Source organism: Suricata suricatta, chromosome 1, assembly GCF_006229205.1.
Source record: "Suricata suricatta isolate VVHF042 chromosome 1, meerkat_22Aug2017_6uvM2_HiC, whole genome shotgun sequence".
NCBI lineage: Eukaryota > Metazoa > Chordata > Mammalia > Carnivora > Herpestidae > Suricata > Suricata suricatta.
Genome location: NC_043700.1, coordinates 93,312,729 through 93,335,190, shown reverse-complemented (window position 1 = coordinate 93,335,190; position 22,462 = coordinate 93,312,729).

Sequence of the window (22,462 nt, the reverse complement as noted above, 5' to 3'; positions counted from 1 at the left end):
CCATGGGGCGGTCTCTTTAGTTCTTCCGCCTCAGAGGCTGAGACTTGTCCAATCAGATGCCGCTCTGCATAGTGTCAGCCGCTCACTCTCATTTCAGGGCCAATTAAGTATTTTCAGTTTATGAAGAGATTCAGTAAAGCATAAGAGACATAGCTTAGTTTTGATAAGTCTTCTCATGGATTTCATTCATCTGTCCACTCAGTTCTAGAGACATTGAAACCAAAATTATGTATTTTGAAGTTCTTTGTAAATGTTAACATTTGCCATCGAATAATGGTGTCTTTATTTACATTACATTCTTATATTAATCCACATTAAAATATTATTATATAGTTTCATATTCTTGTATGTTATTTTAATAATAATAATAATAATAATAATAATAATAATAATAATAATGTTGTCATATGTCTTCATGTATGCTCACATCTTCCAGAGCCAGGGATTGACCATAGGTTGGTTCTCTATCAACTCTCAACTGTTTAACATTTCAAACTAATACTTTATTTTATTTTATTTTTTAAATAGTTTATTGTCAAATTGGTTTCCATACAACCCCCAGTGCTCCTCCCCACAAGTGCCCTCCAACATCACCCCCACCTCTTTTCCCCCCTCCCCCTTCAACGCTCGGTTCTTTTTCCATATTCAATAGTCTCTCAGGTTTTGCCCCTCTCTCTCCCCAGTAATGCTTTATTTTAATATTGCTCTCAATTAATCACTATTTTATTTTGACCCCACAATATTTTTTCAAATAGTATAGCACTTCATTTATTAAACACTTATTTATAAAGTTTTCCCTGCAGACTGGTGCCGGTGAGTCAGACGAGCATGGGAATGCTGGTCGTCACTAGGGCTCTGTCAAGACCCTCAGGTGGCTTAGAACGGTGCCTGTTCCTGAGCGAGACGGTGCTCAGGACACAGAATCTCCCCCGCAGTGGTCTGTAAGCATCACCCCAGGATAAAAAAAAAAAAAAACTGCATTTATATGACGGTTCACTTAAATGCAACATTTCAGAGGGCTTTTCTATTTTGCTGGCACAAATTGTAGTTTTATCTCTGTGTACTTATTTTTGCCCCGAAAGCATTTCATTAACAGGGATGTTGTCTGGAATTTTGGGGCCCGTTTTCTTTACAAAGTTGTTTTAGACATGCTTATAAATACCAGGTTTTCATGTCTGTTAAAGTATCTTTACTTTTAAAGATTCATTTTGTGTTGCGTGAAGGCTCAGGAACATTTATATTTCAGTTCTTCATTCCTATTTCTTCATTATTAAGCAGATGCAAGTGGCTACTAAATCTTTAATTGTCATGGCAACAGAGATGCATTGAATTACATCTTTAAAAAAATCCTATTTGAACAGGCTTGCAACTTGAACATAATTGCTTACAGAAGAATAAGTTCTTAGAATAACCTTATAAATGGTTTACTTGGAGAGCTGAGATATGTATTTTCGAAGCTGAATATTTTAGCCAGGAGCGCACACACGCAAAAATATGTTCTGTTCTTGATACGCATCTGCCAGTGCGCAGCAGGCCTGAGGAAAGGGGCTCCTGCTAATATTGCTCAGAGGACTGAAGTGCCCTAAGGTACAGACAACCAACTTCAGCTAAGAAGTCTGGGGCTCTATCCTAGAGTTTATTAAAAAAGCAAAAGGGATAAAAGTTCCCTAAAGATCACACACTAGCTCTGCCTTAAAACTATGATTTTAATTCTGTGGTGCTGAAACTGTGTCAAATAGCCTATAGCAAAATATGTTCAGTGTGCTGCAAAATGATGCAAAATAAACACTTACTGTGTTTTGAGAACTAACTCATTAGTAGGGGAAATGCCATACTATACACACCCTAAGGGCATTTGAGTGTTCACATAGGCACACAAATGTTGATGAGAAGTGTCATTCATAGGTGATGGTAGCTATATACTTTTTTAACTATAGAATTTCTATTATGTTGAATAAGGGCTTTATGAGATCTACTGCTTTAGGAAAACACCTACATAAAACTAATCATAAAAATAGCCACAATTTAAGTTTGAATAACACTTTCCCTTTCAAAATATTTTTTCTTTTTTATTTGAGAAACAAAACTCTATGAAATAGGTAGTAACATTATTAGTCTAATTTCACAGGCAGGAAAATTAAAGTGAGCACAGGCTGAGTTTCCCAGGACTCTGACCTGAAGCTTTATGTGAACAGTATTTATTAGGAAGCATGCCTGAGGTCAGTATCTGTGGAAGGGAGAAGGAAAGCAAGATTGGCAGAGGGAGGACTTGGGTTGCAGTGCAGTCCTAATAAGGGCCTCGGTGGACATCATTGGCTACGGTAGATCCTGCATGACTCTTCAGAGGTCAGATCTTGCAAAGGTCTTGGGCTTGATCTCCCTAGCATGATGGTCCCCAGAGAGGCTGACAACAGAGGACAGTTGGGTGGTAGCTTTCCTAGCAGCTAGAAAATAAGTCCTTTATTCTTGAAGGATTATCTGGATGGCACAATACAGTATCCACCACAGAAGTCATAGAATTACATAGACAAAAAAGTGCCGGTATCAAGACTTATACCAGGCTTTATGATTTGAAACTCTATTCCTGTGTTACTATATGATTGTAACTTTATATTACACTTTGTAAATTGTTCTATCATTTTGTGCCGATTTACCTTCCATTTATAAATTCAATTAGAACTGAGTTTTAAGGTAGCATTTGACTGTAAGCAAAGGAGTTTGTTTGCATTACAAAAAGGAAGCAGTATTAGCAAGACATTTTCATAATGCTTATTTTCTGAGCTGATGAACATGTTGAAACATGTAGAAAAAGCACAAATACATATCTGTTTATTTAGTGACAGCTACATTTAAAAAGAGCAAAAATATAGCAAAATTAATGTTTGGGTTTGAAACATCTCTAGATATCAACATGTCTGAAAATTTGAAGTTTATTGATAGATCAACCTGATCTAGGACTTGCCCATCACATATTTCTGAACTGTCCTTCTCTGGCTTATTGACAGTGATTAAATCAAGAACTGTACAGTTATTTTTAATCTGGAGTAATAGAAATATACACCAGGTGTTGAAGAGAAACAGTATTTTATGTTCTCAAAGGGTGTATGTAAGGTTTTATGTTTTATGCTACAAGTTCTACATTTCTATATGAATACAGGGAATTAATCAGAATAAATTATTTCAATGACATGGAATTATGAATTTCAATACTAATAAAATAATGTTCTAGAAAATTCTTTGTGTGGTGGAAAGGATGTCTTCACTCTTCTGAAAGAATGTTACAGTTTCAGGGATTTAGTGGAATACATTCAGGAGATATTTTCATATCATCTCAATATCTGTATTTCTGCCTGTAACAGTAACTATTGATTGCCAATTTCTCAGATATCACCAATGTAGCCTGTTGAGAAGACAAAGATGATTTTATTGTTTACTGTGGCAAGAGAGAACGTAACTTCAACAGAACTTTGGCAGCACTTGGGAGGAAGAAAGGAGAGGTTGGATTTTTTAGAGAATACTTAAAGGTTGGTTTCAGGTGTGTCTTTCAAATGCAGAGACTTGATTTGGATTAGGTATTCTAACACAGTAGTTTAAGATTGGTAAGAAGAGGAAAGTGAGGATTTTTGAGGCAAGGGGTTCAAATAATCCGGGGGCATAAACGGTCAGGGAATACTATCAAAGAGTTCACAGGATTTGGGGGAAGTCTCTAAAATGAACAGTCAATTTGTTTGCCTGGGCAAGAGTCTCCTGAAATTATAGTGAAGTCGTGTTAATGTAGACAGAAATCTGTGTTTGGGGAAGATGACTTCCATCTGGCAGCTACAGCTAACTTGTTGGCGTTAGAATGTAGGCATGGGGATCTCAGATCCCCCATGACTAGCTGTTGGGCTTTGGGGTCCTGAATTTCTCCGTATGTCATTTTTCTCCTCTGTGTTTATACACATTTCATAAAGCTGTAATGAGGATTAAATAAGCAGGAGTGAAAATCAAATTTGAATTGTGGCTGACACATGGTAGGTAATAGATGATTCCTGGGTCCCTCACTCCTTTGACCACTCATTGACACAATATGCATAATTTACACTTACCTGCTTTTTTCAGGCAAGGACAAGGATAAAAGATTAATTTGGGGCACCTGAGTGGCTCAGTTGGTTGAGCCTCTGATTCTGGATCTCAACTCAGGTTATAATCTCAGGAACATGAGTTCAAGCCCTGCATTGGACTCCACAATAGGTATGAAACTACATTTCAAAAAAGGAAAAGAAAAGATAAATTTGATTTGGAGGCATATCATTGACTACTTATGTGATGCTTACGTGTGTGTGTACATATCCATGAAGGTATCTTCATGGCCCAGTTAACTAGTTAAAAGTAAAATGTCACATAAACAAATTGCCAAAAAGGAGGAGATATTTGAAAGTATCTAAGTTTCTATTTAATACACATGTCAAAAATTATACCACTAGATGATATTATCTTAGAATAGTAACTTGTGTAATTGCTGACATTTTTTCTACTTTCATATGAAAAATGAAAATATGACAATAAAGTGTCATGATTGTCAGAATAATAGAGGATCAAGTCATAGTAGAACCAGCAAGCAGGGTTATATCCAGCCTGTTTATTATTTTATTCTTCTAAGAAATATTTATTGAGTATCTACTATGGGTTGGGCAATGTGTTATAAGTTGGAGATAAAGTGGCAATTCAAAATAGACAATAGTCTTGTCTTGACAGACTAGGTCTGTTGGAGAAGGAAATATAAATCACATAATTACTCAAGTAAATAATGATGGTTCTGTGAATGGAAGGATGATCCAGGGGGGACTTTGAGTAAGGATTGTCATTTGACCAAGATCTAGTGGATGAGGGGGGTTCTACTAGGTTAAAAATCCAGGGGTGGGTGTTCTATACACAGGAGATGCTGTTGGGGGAAGACCCACAATGGTCAGAAGGCCAGTGTGCCTCTATCACAGCGAGTTGGGGAGAATATTGAATGAAATCACACTGCACAAATTGGAGAAAACAGACTTATGGAGAACCTTGAAGTCTACCTGGAATCTGGAATCCGTGTTAAGGATTTTGACCTTATTCTTAAAGTCACTAGAGGGTTTTAAGCAAGGTTGGGGAAAGAAGATGGGAGGAAGCACATATATAATACCTAATTGAGGTTTAGGGTGAAGTTTGAAAGCTTACCTTTTAGGGAAGTAATTGCAATGAATAACAAAGTTCTGAAAGTTTAGCGATTTCTTCTCCTGTGATTTTTCTCTTTTTTATGTCTTTAGGTGACTTGTTGCTTTATAGTCTCTGTGTTTAGAATTTGGGCAGTGGAATAAAATAACTGGGGGTTTATATGAAAACACTGCAGCAGTGTCCATTGACAGAGGAGTTATTCACTGTCACAGAACTTGTTAAATGTAATCGTCTTTGTCAACCAGAAATATAAACACAGCAATGGGAAACAGGTGGATAAAAAAAGACGACTTACTAAGTATTTCACATATTTTGACTCATTTGTATTCAGTTTGTTTTCATCTGCTTTTAAACAAAGGTCTATTAATAACTATTGATAAAGAACTGCACCTGACCTTATTTTCCTTGAATTTAGAAGAGACCTCCTAAAGAAGAGCTCTGTTATGAAAGAATAAGAGTCAGATAGTAATTTTCAGTTGTTTGTAAGGCTGCCATATGAGTCAATGGACTCATTTGGTTTATTTCTGGAATATGAATGTAAGGTTTATAAGAGTTTATATGTGAAATTCATGGACTGGCACAGTGAATTTAGAATGAGATATTGTTTTTAAGCAATTAGACCTATTTAACTGTGAAGTTTCCAAGCTCTAAAAATAGTCCAGCAGAAGGTGAAATTTTATCTCATTTTCAAAAGGAATTCCAAGTCAAGATTCTGATTTTTTTGAAGCAAAATGCTACTAATGTTGCTGCTTGTTTCAAAGCAAGTCTATCCTTCCTTCCTTCCTTCCTTCTTCCTTCCTTTCTCCCTCCCTTCACCTTTCTTTCTTTCTTTCTTTCTTTCTTTCTTTCTTTCTTTCTTTCTTTCTTTCTTTCTTTCTTTCTTTCTTTCTTTCTCTTTCTTTCTTTCTCTTTCTTTCTTTCTTTTCTTTCCCTAACAACTCCTGCCTCTGAATTCTGAGTCTCACTTTCAACTGGAAGCCTGTGATGATATAACACCTTTTACTCTTTTGTAACTAGTGTCTCAAAATGAATAATCTCAACCACCTTTTTTTTGGAAGAAGTAAGATAAATTGTTGTGAATATCAAACATGACAGAAATCACTACAGTAAGTTAAAGTATGTTATAAAATTGAAAATTAACTGATTTCTTGACACAGTGCTAAGAGTTTGAGGCAAGTGAGAACATTGTTAGTATTCCCTTTTTAATGAAATCCAGTTGCCTTCATTGTATTAATCTTGTTTTCCTTTCTCTCTGACCTATATATGAATTAGTCAGAGTAGCCTAAATATCAGAGATTGTACACATAAACCCAGAAGATCTCCTTGGCAGTAAATAAAACAGTTATAGATTTAAATAAAGTCAAACTGTAAAATTTGTGAGCTCTCAGTGCAAACTGGTTCTAGATACTGTCTAGGGTAAACATGAGCAAATTATTTGACATTTATAAATCTTCACATATTGATTAGTAACACTGAGTATACTAACATTACTCAATGCATAGGGATTTTGTGAGAATTAAATAAGATAATTCATATATCAGCATAGCACCTGGTAAATAAGAAAACCCAATAAATTTTCTGTATTAGTATTATTATAAAATAAAATATCTTATTCTACTGCTCTAATTTAGTCAGCAGTTAAAATAACTTCTTTGCCTAGAATATCATTTTACCTAAGCTTTTAGCACAATATAAAGGGAAAAGAGCATTGGGCTGGAATTCTAGCAATTTCCTGGCTTTCTTCTTCAAAAGAACAGAACATTTCAAGGAAAGAGGATAAAAGAAATTAGTACAGAAATGGCTTACTCTAGATTGACTTAAACAATGTGTGAGCCAAGATACTTAATTAGAAATAGATGGGTTTCAGGAATATTATTCTGTGAAAAATATGTTGTCCATTTCATTAATTACAATTTGAGCTCAGTGACTTTTCTTTACTAATCCCTGAAAAGAATAAAAGCCTATACAGATGAACATGATTATTTGATAACTCTGAAACCAATGTATGTAATTTATTAAATGAGACAATCATGCAGTCATATATATGTAAACTCACTTGTAACACTGTGATAATATCAATGTGCAGTTCTATTACTAACTTCAACTCTTTGCCACTCTGGAGTTGCTGAATTTTTACCCAGGTCTATTTTAATAAGTATCTCTTTACTGCCTCTACCCAGCAATTTTTACTATTGTCATTCTTATCCTGAAAACTTAAATTATACTTTGTGTTTCATTCTGTCAATATCATATGGGAATCCTTGCTGGAGGTATCATGTCTCTGTTCCAGGATAATAACAGCATTAACTTTTACAATTGACATCTATTGACTTGACAGCAAGTTTGCATGGCCTCTTGCCCCCAGATAGCTCCCAAAATCTACCCTCTTGAAACTTGTTATTTCTGCTTGGGCACCAAACCTCAGAGTGCTTTGCTGGTTAGTGTCAAGAGTGGCCTGTCCCCCTGCCATGTCCCTGTTCCTGAAGCATGACTGCACCTGGTCAGGGAAAAGATGAGTAAACTAGATACACCCTAATGCAACATATAATTTTTCCCTAAGCAATTAACTGATAACTGACTACCTTCTGGCCTGAATACCTTTGTAAAAGTCACTACTGCAATATAACGTATCAATTATCTTTGGGACTGTGAGAGCAGGCATTATATCTCCTGAGAATCTGTTTTTCTGGGAACTTTCTCTTAGAGTTATAAACAGCCTAATGACCCTTACTCATAAAAAAACTGACCTTTACTAAACAGTGCTGTTTGCCTCTTGGTTAGAGGTCACTTCCTTAAGGCTAGACCTGAGGTTTTGTAAAAATACCTACGACACCATGAGTGCCTGTAGCTAAGTTTTTTATGACAATCATTACTACTAGAATTGTAACTTCTGCAGAACCCATGTCCTGGAAAATTGTAAAACTTATCTATGAGAAATCATTTACTGCTCTTTCTGGTCCTTGTACCTTTTGCCATAAATAAATCTTGAGAACCAGAGAGGGCAGAGATGCCTGCCAGAATGGTAGAGACACCTGCCAGATGGGCAGGGGTGTCTGTCTGGTGATCAGAATGAAACTCAAGGCTCTCTCACTCTCTCTGGCCTACACCGCCACCCTTCAGGGGAACCCTTGACCTGCTGGAGCTGAACTCCAGCAAGAAACATTTTGTGAACACCCAAGAAGTACTAGCCATTTTTCTAGGCTCTGGGATAGAATGATAAGAAAAAGAAACAAGATCCATATATATCCTTCTGGGCTTTTAGACTCTTGGATGAAGACAAATAATAAGAAAGTAGATTTAGGAGGCAGTGGAACAATTTCAGATATTTACAAGTCCTCTGAAGAAAATAACTAAGAGTAAAGGAAAAGAAGGTGACTAGAAAAATGGTAATATTATAAATATAATGTCAATGTCTACCATATACATTAATGATTCTCTAAGACAAAATATTTGAACAGAAACTAAGTTATAAATAAGGAAGAACCAAGTTATATAAACATTGAGTAAAGAAGCTTCCAGATATAGAGAATAGTAAGTAAAACACCTGAGGAGGAACAAATTTGCAGTGTATGAGAGACACAAAGGTCTGAAAGACACAAATGACACAACGGTCATTTGTATAATATATAATAAAGGAGATGGAGAGGTGTCAAAGGAGAGACGAGAGAGATAATGGGTTTAGGCTAGATAGGTCTTGTCAACCTGGTACAGAGAATGAATTTCATTCTAAAGTAATTGGAAACCATTAGAAAGTTGTAAACTGAAAAAAATAAGATACATCTTTTTTATTATAGCAGCTTTGTAGGAACATGGGAAGTACAGAAGCAAGAAATGAGTTAGGTGGCTTTTGCAAAAATGTAGGCAGTAATAGAACAAAGTGGTATTGGTGGAATTGTGAGATGTCTTTGAGTTTATGATTTACTTTCAAGACAGAGTTGTTAAAACTTGCTGAAAAGATGTGGGTAGTAAGGAAAAGAGATTGAATAACTAATTTTTTGATGAGGGAGGAAGACACACACACACACACACACACACACACACACACACACACACACACTTACACAAATGCGATACCCTTACACCTATATACAAGGTTTTTAGGCTGAATATTTTCTTTCTAAGTCCTTTCTGAGTGTAAAGATTTAATTACTCTGTGAAAGTGTTTTCTAAAGGAAGTTTCATGGGAGGAAGATGAGCTCAAAATGGAGTTCCCTGAGACTTAAAGATTGATGATAAAAATCATAATCAAATAAGTTTGGGAGGTGGGTGTTTAAGATTTTTTCATATTTTTGGGGGGCGCCTGGGTGGCTCAGTGAGTTAAGTGTCTGACTTTGGCTCAGATCATGATCTCACAGTTCACAGGTTTGAGCCCCACATCAGGCTCTGCACTGACAGCTCAGAGCTCAGAGCCAGAAGCCTGCTTTAGAGTCTGTTTCTCCCTCTTTCACTCTGCCTTCCCCACCACCCCCCAACTTGTGCTCATTCTCTCTCTCTCTCAAAAATAAATAAACTTAAAGAAATATTTTTCCACATTTTTGGCAAAAGTTTAATCCCTTTAACAGGTTTATTTGCATTGTCATCTCTTATAAGTGGAATATTATATTAGTATTAATCATGTATATTTAATCTCAAATTTATGAATATATAATGTTCATTAATATTCAGGAAGTACTCATTGGGAAAAGCTGCAAAAATTATGATGTGTCACATTATAATGTCTCAAATCTATACAGAATAAAATTATACCCCTAAATTTCATGCAAAATTACAAGATAACTTTGAAATTTACATCTACATGTGAACTTTAATATAAACACATATGTGAAAATTAAAGAAAAGCATGTTAACCATACTACATACAACTTTTCTTAAAGCATGAAGATCTGTTTATAGTATTCATTTAATTTTTTAAGAGGACTGCTAATTAACAAATAAGAACATAGAAATTGTCTTGTAAACTACCACAAAACACAATTTAAATTAGCTCTTGAATGTAATTGATTTTATAGAATTATTTGACAGAATGACATCTGTTAAAATAAGCATCATTTTCTGTTAGATTTTCTAGGAATGGTCAAAATAAAGAAGGTGTAATATAGCCTGTTCTTTAATGATGTTAATGCTAGCATCACAGTCAGTTCATAGATTTCAGAATTTGTCTCTTCTTGATGATGGAAGGATCCTGGTAGAATAGTTTTATATCCACACAACCTCCCCAACACCCTTCTGCCATACTGTCTGCTTGTGTATTATGTAATCCTGGTTTCATTCACCTTACTATGTAAGGAGGAGAATGAATACTTTCATCTGAACTTTGTTTTTTATGTATATCTTTAGTGACAGGTGCAAAAATGGCTCAGAATCATTTGTCAACCAAAAAAATACCTATGTGTCCTCCAAAACCTTAGATTTACAACAGAGATGAAATAATGAAAAATGAAACTCATATGGAAGCATTGAGAAATTAGTAGGGGGATGAAGTACAGGTGACATTATTTATTTAAATTCAGAGGAAGACTGACAAATAGGAGTAATAATTCAAAAAGACACAACGGATTATTCTAGGAAACAGGAAGACAAGACAACAGCAGACAGCTAGTTTGTTATTGCTTATTTATGGAGGTGTAAAGAAAAAGAGTTGCTGACATTTGTCAATAATTTACATTTATCATAAGATTAAGTTGTGAATCTTAACCATTCCGTTTTGAGATGACCCATGGATTTTTTTTCTTGATTAAAAATCATGTAAAAAGCACATTTTACAAACATGTGTTTTCTCAGACTAAATCAGTAAATGTGTTGGCAACAAACAATCGTGGATCTTTATAATCTTTCCTTCCAATGTCCCTATCTATCTATCTATCTATCTATCTATCTATCTATCTATCTAATCTATCATCTATCTATCTATCTATCATCTATCTATCTATCTATCTATCTATCTATCTATCTATCATACTGGACAAAGTCATATATTTGTATATAAGTGTATTAAAATAGTTTTTCTCTTTGCTACAAAATAAAGGAATCAATGCAAAAAGGAAAAATAATTTCTTAAATTGTAAAAAATAATACAGACAGTATACACATGTATTTCCCCCTCAGCTTTCTCCAAAGGTAATATCTTGTGAAACTATACTACAGTATCACAACCAGTATATTGGTATTGCTACAGTACAGTTCTATTATTAAAACAAATCAAAAGTTCTTTTACTAAAAGTAACTTTTATATTCATATCTACTTTCTTCCCCTGCTGTCAATTTTTAGACCATTCCCAACCACTAACCTGTTTTCTATTTTTAAATATTGTCATTCATTTCAAGAATGTTATATAAATGGACTCATACAGCATATAAGCTTTTGGGATTCATTTTTCACTCAGCATAATACCCTGGAAATTTATCCAAGATGTTGCATGTATCGATCTTCATTCTTTTTATTGCTGAGTATTTTCCCATGCTATGGATCTGCCATAGTTTGTTAGCCATTCACCTGTTGAAGGAGAACTAGTTTTTTTTCAGTTTCCAGTTATTATGAAAAAACATGCAATAATCTTTCATGTCTGAAAATAAGTTTTCTTTTTCCTGGAAAACACACCCGAGAGTGCAAACAAGTTGCATGATAGTTGACTACTTAATTTTACAAGAAATCATCAAAATCTTTTCCAGAGTAGCTGTACTACTTTACATTTCTATCAGCAATATGAATGACTCACTTTCTCTGCATCGTCTCTGGCATTTGGCATTGTCACTGTTTTTTATTTTAGTCATTTTGATAGTGTATAGTTATGTTTCATTATGGTGGTAATTTGCATTTCCATGATAGCTAATGATGTTAAACATCTTTTCATGTGGTTATTACTACCATTATATCTTCAGTGAATGTATATCCATGTTCTTTCACCATTTTCTATTTTTTTAATGAGTGTTTACATTCTAGATATGGTTCTTTGTTGAATATACAGCATGAAAACAGTTTCTCCCAGTTTGTAGCTTGTCTGTTCATCCTTTTCATATGGGATTTCACAGAGTAAAAGTTCTTAATTTTGATGAAGTCACATTTATAAGTTTTGCTTTGATGAATCATGATTTTTGGAATGAAATCTAAGATCATTTTGGGTAGCACAAGATTCTGAGAAATTTCTTCTTTGTGTTTTTGTAAAATGTTTACAGTTTTGAGTTTTATAGCTACATCTATGATATTTTGGGGGGATTTCATTTATTATTACCTATTTATTTTTACTTTTGAATATCTAACTGCTCCAGCATCATATATAATGTCAACAGGCTATCCTTCCGTCATTAATTGCTTTTGTGCTTTTGTCAAAAATCAGTTGGGAAATTTTGTGTTGTGTCTATTTATGAGTTCTTTTTGAAATTTTTCCCATTGTTCTAAGTTTCTTTCTCTTTGTCAATATCGCACTGTCTTGATTATTGTAGCTAAACCTATTAGGGTTTAAAATCAGTTAGAGTGCTTTGTCCCTCTTTATTCTTTTGCCCCCAAGATTTTAAATGACTATCCATTTAATTTTGGAGTAAGCTTGTCTATGTCTGCCAAAAATCTGGCTGGGATTTTGACAGGAAATGCTTTAATTTTCAAATTAATTCAGTGAGAATGGATATTTTTGCTATGCTAAGTCTTCCAATCCATGATCATGGTATGTCTCTCCCTTTGTTTATGATTTTCAACATATAGGTCTTACATATTCCTTGTTAAGGTTATATTTAAGTGTTGCATATTTTTGTAGTGATGCTAAATGATTTTGTAATTTTTGTCTCCATATTTATATTTAGTTTATAGAAATGTGCTTGATTTGTGTGTGTGAATCACTTGCTAAACTCACCTCTTAGTTCTAGGAGTTTTGTTGTTGTTGTTGTTTAGATTTCTTGGTATTTTTATATAGTCAGTCATATCATCTTCAAACAGAGGCAGCTTTATTTTTTCCTTCTAGTTTGTGTGTCACTTTTTAATTTACTTATACTCTTCTTATACTGGCCAGAATTCCCAATACTACATTGAATAAGTGATAAGTTTGAACACCCTCCTTTCTGACCACTGTCTTTCATCTTTAAAAATCCTGCAGAGTTTTTGTAGGTGATCTTTGCCAGGTTGAAATAGTTCTGCTCTATTCCTAAGTTGCTGAGATTTTTTTTTCTTTTTTAATCATCAGTGGGGGCTGCATTCTGTCAAGTGCTTTTTTTCTGCATCAATTGAAATAATCATATGATTTTTCACTTTCAGTCTATTGATATGGTGAATTACCTTGATGGTTTTCAAATGTTGAAACAGACTGGTACACCTGGAATAAATTCTACTTGGTCATGGTTGAGGGTTTTTTTGAGTCTAAGTTCATAAGAGATACTGGTCTGTAGTTTTCTCTTTTTTTTTTTTTTGTAATACCTTTGTCTAGTTTTGCTATTGTGGTACTAGTGCCCTGATAAAATGAGCTGGAAAGTACTTCCTCTTCTCCTATTTTCTGGAAGAGATTGTGAAAAACTGTGCTGAGATAAAATAATTTTTACTTAACAGGGAGTGGAGAATGGGGACAGAACTTCAAATAGGATGCAGCCATGGGAAATTTCTCTTTAAAACTTATGGAAAATTTATCATATCCTCAAATCTAGTGCCATTTTTACTTATCTGAAACATTTTTACTACTTACTATATCATTGAATTGTGATATGATTAAACAAGTTATATTGTTTATTATTTTCTAGTAGTAGGTCTTACAGAATTGTCTGTTATAAAAACTTACATAAACCAGAAGGTTATACCTAAATATTCCTTGATCTATCCAATTCAGTTACCTCTCAGTTCTACTTTGCAGGAATCTACTTTTGGTAGAAATTCAGAAATACTTGATTTTTCTTCTTTCTTTGGTTCTCCCCTCTTAACTATTCCTATGAATTTTTTTAATACCCTTTCTTCCTTATACACCAGCCCTGTTTCTGTACTGTACAATGAAGGTCTTTAAAGTTCAATATGCTCCAAAATCCCATTTTGGTTATATTTTAGGAGGATGCTACAAGTTTTCATATTCTTCAGAATAAAGGAGAAATATCCTGTTTCTTATTAAAAATTTTTTGAAAATGTTTTACTTAATTTTGAGAGAGAGAGAGAAAGAGAGACAGTGTGAGCAGAGAGAGAGGAAGACACAGAATCCAAAGACAGGCTCCAGGCTCTGAGCTAGCTATCAGCACAGAGCCCGATGTGGGGCTCAAATCTGCCAACCAAAGTAGAACCCTCAACTGACTGAGCCACCCAGGGGCCCCTAAACATCCTGTTGCTTGCTAATATTTACCATCAGCCATAATGTTCATTTGATTCTGAAAAGTACTCCTAATTTCTACTCATTAAATTTCTAAACTTGTAATGAAGTTGGGGGAGGGACACATGCATGGGAATGAGTTATGAAGCTGTTTGAGACGAGCAAAAAAATGACGGCAGAGTAATATAAATGAAAGAAAGAAATTGGGTGTAGACACTAGAAGAGAGGCAAAACTGAAAGTTGAGATAATAAAGGGACATTGTCTGTCAGTTTCATGACTAAGATGCTGTAGATGACTGGTAAGCATTTCTGACAAAAAGTGTTGTGAGTTAGGAGAGAATAGTGTTAAGGAAAGGGCAGGCATAGTAAAAGTATAGCAAGTTTGGGGACTTATAGAGAATGGGAAGTAAAAGATAAACCTTTTCAAAGGTCATAGCAAGGTGCTGCGTTTTGGGACTTTAGTGGTACTAAACTCAGAAGTTGTAAAAGAGGATGAAAAAATAATTTAATGTTTGCTATGCAAAGTGTAATCTATAGACAATTAGCAACAGCAGACCTGGGAATTCATTTGAGATGTAGAAATTCAACCTCCCTCCATCCTTCAAAACCTACTGAATTCAGAATCCACATGTAAGTAAGACCCTCATAGATTTACATACATTAAAAGTTAAGAAGAGCACTGATAGCTGATTCCTATGAGAAAAGATAATGGTAGGGGATCAAATTAAAAAATTCCTTGGCAATGGAAAATCATTTATTATAAATTATTCAGTGATATGTTCAGTAGCCCTGATATGTGGGTGTTAACATAATTAAAAATATAAAAAATAAACATTTGTGGAATAAATAAATGAACAAAAAGCAAGCTGGTAACAGAGAAACAGCAGAGAATAAAGTAAGAAGCAATAATTTTCCTCTTGCCTGGCATGTTTGCCCACATCTGACCTAAATCACCATGGTCAGACTATCTGCTCCATTTCTCTTGTAATATAAATTGCAAAGTCCTTCTCCTTTCTCTAATCAAGACCTATCTGTGCATCTGAGTCCTGATACTTTGGCAGCAGAAAGACCCATTTTAGCCTTCCCTATTAGGATTTAGTAGAGAAGGCTGAGCTAGGCACTGCTTTCTTGTTGTTCCCTTGATCATTCCTAATTGAAAGTGAAACTTTGCATATATTGAGAGTGACTTCTGATGGAATTGGAAGAACTATCTAGACAGCAGGGATCTGGAGGCCATGCTGCTCTAGGTAATTTCCTCCCCATGATTATGCAGCACTAGCCCATGTTACAGCTTTCTGTCACCTTGCAAGTTGTTAGCTGTTCAACAGGGGAGGGGGTGGGGGCATCCCTTGATAAGCCACGCTCATTTTGTCACAGATTTTTTCAAATCTCTCAGCTCATATGCAGAAGTTATATAATTTTTGACATAAGGGAAAATGGAGCAATACCCTCTGGAGTAGATGTCATAGTAAATGTCATAAGATGCCAAGAGCCCTTGAGCGTTGGAGAATTTGTAATGGAAAAGAGGTGTTTCTGTGTTAAATAATGTACAGTTTGAGATAAGTCAAGTTTTCTGAACTATATTAATTCTTTGACTTTTTTATGGTGAAACAGTGCTGAAAGCCTATGGTAATAGTAAAAAGATTTATGGTACTAATTGTAGGTCAGTTAAGGTAGTCAATTACATCCATCAAGGTCCTTAGTCAAGGTGATTAATTATATCAGTTTTATGGGTCCTCTGGCCAGGGACATGGGTCACTAAGACGAGTGCTCTATCACCAGAAAGTAAAGATTATAAAGCCATATTGAAGTAGCATAATTTATGCCAATGACTTTCAAATCCTTTAACATATCTTTTTCGAATACAACAAATTTGTTTTTAACAGTAACTGACACATTAAATTTTCTTATTTACATGATGGCAGACTCTGGACAAAGTTAAGACAATGAAGAAAAATGATAGTCCAGTTAAATTCCTATAACAATTTACTATATTACAAAACTTCAAGTAATTTAATACGTTAAGATGCAAATTACATTTTGAAAACTAAAAAACATATTTGGATTTTTTTAGACCAAAGAAAAGTCCTTTTAAAAATGATGTCAGGGTGTATGTGTTGCTCAGTTGATTAAGCATCTGACCTCAGCTCAGGTCATGATCTCGTAGTTTGTGGGTTTGAGTTCCATCTACAGTGGACTTTGTGCTGACAGCTCAGAGCCTGGGACCTGCTTCAGATCCTCGTCTCCCTCTGTCTCTGCCCCTCCTTCACTCATGCTCTGTCTCTTTGTCTCTCAAAACTGAATAAGTGTTAAAAATTAATTTAAAAAATAAATAAAAATGGTGAAATTGTGCACTTCAGTCTGACAGTCATCACAAAAACACAAAAATCACATATTTCATGCCTATTTCACAATCAGCTTCAGAATTGTAGTAAAAGTATGAAAAAGCAAAAATCAAGTTTGGTGCTCAGAGAGCAAATATCTTTTCTAATTTTACTGTATGACAGAAAAACCGATCATTGCTATAAGCAGATACAACAGTTTTACAACACTTATAATCAAAAGCAGCCAAGGTTTACAGAAAATATATACATATGTACAATCTCTATTTTAGTTAAACAGTGCCTGGGTAAAATGATTCTGAAAGTATTCACTTAATACATACTATTAAATCTATATTAAAATGCCATTTTCATGACATTACATCTGGAAACTGCATTTGAAGGGTAAATATGTCAATCTAATTGCTTTTTTCTTAAATTAGGGGTAAGGCAGTTCTCTGTCAAAGGGCTTTCCCTTTTAACAACTCTCATTCCTTTATTAATGCTATTACAGGCACATTACACGGAGGCAGCCTGATCTGCCTGCACATAACTATCCAGCTCTGTGGTCACAGATAAGACTGGATAGGGTGCACAACTGGTACCCAAACCAATTTTTAAGTGTATTGTTTCCATATATTACATTAAACCATTACTATAGTAAGAGACATAAAAGCCACTCCATGTGCGGTCAATATTAATAGCCATGTAAGAATTTTTTAAGTTTATTTATTTTGAGAAAAGGGAAAGAGAGAGAGTGAGAGTTAGGAAGGGGCAGAGAGAAGGAGAGAGAGGATCCTAAGCAGGCTCTGCACAAATGTGGAGCCTGACTCAGGGCTCCAATTCACCAAACATGAGATACGACCTGAACTGAAAACAGCAGTGGATGCTTAACCGAGTGAGCCGCCCAGGTGCCCCTTTATAGCCATGTAAGAATGAACTCTGCATTCAAAGACCTCGTAAACTTTTCACTGAAGTAGTAGTAAATCCTTTACGCACAGCCAGTCAATCCAAATAGGTTCCCGAAGGTTCATCTTAGATGTGGAGGAAAAAACAACCCATGTTATATAAATATCCTGAAGGTAATTATTATAAGATAATAAATGTTTGTTTGACAAGATGCACAGCATTCTTCCTTTGGAGGGGTTGCCAAATGTCAGCTTGGAAAGAAAAATGGAAGACTAGAGACAATGAAATCGAGTAGGCAAAACTGGCCAGTAGTTCCTGCAACAAGTTTTTAAGCAACAACTTCCAATGATTTGGCACTTCTAATTCAATCTACACACACTGAGTTAAAACAGTGAAGTTTTAACTGTGAAAAATAAAATATCTTTATGAAAGGGAAACAGTTTGAGGCAAGAATTTCTTTCTATAAATTCACATTTTATGCATATGTACAAGTGTGAATCTTATTCTGTATAAATGATGTAGTTCAAGAAGCTTTTCTCAAAATAAGAATTGATTCAACTATAAACACTAGAGGTCTTTTCTACTCTAAGAGAAACAAATAGGCATATATTTATATAGTGCCAACCTTATCAATAATAGGGTTTACTACTCAGAGATGTAAGCAGAATATAGTTTACAAAATAAAGAAAAATACACTGCTTGGCTTTATATTCAGAAGAAAAAGTGTATCAGTATGAATTCAAAACTCCAGAGTACGGGAAAAAAATATCAAAACTTTACGAATCTCCTGAGGTGCAATTTACTGCATCAATTTCAGGAAAATAGAGTCAGAATGAACAATACTGCCATGGATTCCCCGAACACATCGACTCACATGTTTATTATTTTTTCTTGCTTTGTTTCTGGTTGGAGATGTCTTCAACTGAAAAAGAATCCTGTTCTGTTCCAAACCCTGCAGAGACAGGACTGGGTACCCTGTATGTCCAATCCACGGGTACCGTAATGCCAGAATTGTTGAAGTTACAGCAAGATGTACTTGAGATGCCAAAGCTTGCACTAGGATTACTGAACGTTTATTTGTTTTTCCAAACCTAAATATGGCCTTGGCAGTGTTGTTTTTTTTTAATTAATTTATTTATTTATTAAAAAAAAATTTTTAATGTTTTTTACTTATTTTTCATGCAGAGAGAGACAGGGTATGAGAGGAGGAGGGGCAGAGAGAAAAAGACACACAGAACTGGAAGCAGGCTCCAAGCTCTGAGCAAGCTGTCAGCACAGAGCCTGAGGCGGGGCTCGAATCCGTGACCGTGAGATCTGACCTGAGCCGAAGTCGGAGGCCTAACCAACTGAGCCACCCAGGCGCCCTGGCAGTGTTGTTTCTAAAACAAGAGCTCGTTCCAAACCATTCAGTTTGAAGACCTTAAGTCACTTCTTGCAAGTCAGTACCAATACCTGTGTTGAATCTGTACTAAATTATACCCCAGAAATGGCTGAAGACCTGTCACCATCCTTGCTAAGATGAGTGTCGCCGAGGTGGTGATAGCAGCTTCACGTGCACGTTGCTGAGAAGCACGGGTCTGGTAATCACTCCGGGTGCATTCTGCCGTTTCTTAGTTTCTGCTAGCTTGACTTCAAACATGTCTATATCATTGTCCAAAATTTTTCTGCAGGCCAGGAATTGCTCTTTCAGCACTCCTACACTTTTAATAATAGACTGAAGTTGTAGAGCCAAAGTTACAAATGTTGGTAAGTTTTCTACAGAGCCCTTGATAAATCTTGGGTCGTTATATGTCAATTATTTGCTTGAGGGACAAGACAGTTTTCTAGTTGCTCCTTCTGCTGTCTGTACTGCTGAAGCTATCTCTGAAACTGTTGAACTGTGGTTGGGACATATTCTGAGAAATTGTTTTATTTTGAAGTCTGCACAGTAGTTCCTGGGTTCCGAAAACTGTATGTGCCTTATCTATTTTCAGGTTGTTGATATCAAGAGAGATTTCTTGCTCATACACCGGCACCCAATGACAGAAAGTGCTTCATAGCCTTCATATCTTTTTTTAAATGAGGGAGTGCAGGAGAGGCAGAGGGAGAGGGAAAGAGAGAGAATCTTGGGCTTGATCCCACGATCTTGAAATCATGACCTGAGCTGAAATCAAGAGTCAGATGCTTAATCGACTAAGTCACCCGGGTAGCCTGAAGGCCTTAATATCTTCTTATCCTTTAACCATTGCTTATTTTTGTATTAATTTGTGTTCCTTCACAGATTTCATAAGATTTTCCTATCTTGGAAAATGACATGAGGAAGGCTTTCATCCTTCAGTGCTTTATTATCTTCTAGTTATGCTCTTCTTTTCTCACTCCTTTCATATTATTAGTTGCTAAAATCTACACCACTGAGGTCTTCACTGGACACAGTTGAAGTAGCTAAAGTCATGTCCATATCCTCCTGTTCAAATTTTGATTGTTGTGCTTGAACTTTGGAAATGCAAACCTCCCAAACCAGCTATATATAAGTGTCAGTGTATGTGTAAGTCTAAGTCTGGATCTGCGTATAAGTTTAGCCAATCCTAGAGAAAGCATTGTTGATTCAGTTGTAATTTTTGCTATTGGTCCACACAAATTATTTGGAATAGATCTTATGGAAGCTTCTGGATTGATACCAGAACAGATGAAACAGTGCCACCACCAGCTGAGTAGAAGTGATGAACAGTACAGCATTTACTGCAGGACTACTGTATTATTATTATTTTTTTAGAGATCCTTCAATTTTTTTTAAGTTTATGTATTTATTTTGAGAGAGATCTAGAGAGAGCAAGCATACAGTGGGACAGAGAGAGGGAGAGAGAAATTCTAAACAGCTTAGAGCCCGATGTGGGGCCTGAACCCATGAACCATGAGATCATGAACTGAGCTGAAATCAAGACTCAATCGCCTGGGTAAGCCACCCAGGCACCTCAAGACTACTGAATTCTAAACTAGAATATGTTAACAGCTACAGGTCCCTCTGGCATTCCTTGAGTTCACCTGCTAGTTACTGTTATTATCGTTCCTGTATTTTTTCCTTCTAGAGTGAACTCAGTGGTAGGCTTATATCTGAAAAGTTTTGTTCCAAACTCTCTGAAGGAGAAAATGGGGGTGAAGTTGCAGATGTTCCAAAACTGATCCCCTCAGCAGGGGCTCAACCAGAACTGGCACTTAGAAGTCGATTCAACAAGCATTTACTCCTTGTACGATTACAGCATGGGGCAGGGTGGTGACCCTAGATTTTTCTGGCTTGGTGGTAGCCATACCACTGGTGCCACAACCATGCCAGAGCCCAGTGTCTAGTCCCTGACTGGATTCTCACTGCCAGGGATTTTTAGATATTCTTATGGCTGGAGGCTCAAAATGCTACTCATTTTCAGACCCAGTCTGGCAGGATCTTCTGGCTCCAGAACAGAAAACCACAACCTGGAACAAATGCTGATTTTTATCTCATATCATACTTTACTAGTAACCACTTACCAAGAGCTATCACCTAAACTTCAGTATTCCAGTTTCTAAAATAGTGTTGCTATTAGGCATTAGTAATGACATTGTTGAGTCCATGCATAATTTTCTTTTTTAGTTCATGGCATATTTTCTTTTATCACATAATGTTATATGAAAAGTTTTCTTGATGTTGAGTAATTTTCTTCTGTTCCCTCTATATTTCAGGTTAGTGGTATGAAGACATTTTCTCTGATGTTTCAGTCTTTCAGAAGTATGTAAATAGACTTAAAGTTCACCTCTTAGTCATTGTTAACTATAAATATCACTGTTGTTTCTTGTCTGCCTTTCTATTCCTCCCCCTTTCCTTTGACATAATTTATTTTAACAAGTGTCTGTAGCACTTGCTAATGTAGTTTTATATGTAAGTATCATTTGCTGTTATTAGTCTTTGTGTTCATATAATTACATACATTTTTAAGTAATTAGAGCAGCACTAACAATATTCATCTGTAAAACATCATTGAGTTAGTTTTTTTAATAAAAAATGCATTAAGCTAGTTTTTTTTTTTCAAATTTTAGTTGACAGATTGACAAACCAGACAAGCCTGCACTGACAATACTTTAATAATATTTGTGTGCATACCAATAGCTTTACATGTTTATTGGAAAGAGCATTTTTAAAAAATGAGTTTTGATGCTTGAAGCTTCAGATTTGGAAGTTAGTATGAATTGTGGGCCCTTGGGAATTTTTTTTTCCTTTTATAACCTCTTTTTCTTTTCTTCTGTAAAATAATAACTAATATTTATTAGAAAGAAGCTCGAAAATATTAAATAAGATAATACTTTTAAGGCACCCAGGAAAGAGGTCTATGACCTAAGATGAGTTCCGTAAGTATAATACCCCTCAGCTCCCACCTTTTATGTAACTGAATCTCTCTTAAATTAAACCACTATTAACATTTTGTTGTAGAATCTAAAACTACTCCTAGAGAAAAGTGGTGGGCTTTCTTTTTTTTAAGTAAAAACCACCATATTTTTACAATGGGGGATGTTTCATTCTTGGCTATTTTTTCTTTTCACAATACAAAAGCTTTCTGTGCATTATTTCACTTTTTCTTAGCTATATAATATATTCATTTTAATGGAAAATATTAAATAAAGAGTCACTTTAAAGCACTATTACATAATTTACAATATATTCTTTTCTTCTAGATGTGTTATATTGTCTTTATTAAATTTAGTAAAGACTAGCTAGCTTGGCATTTATCTAACAAAAGGGCTTTTAGTAGCAAATGACCATAA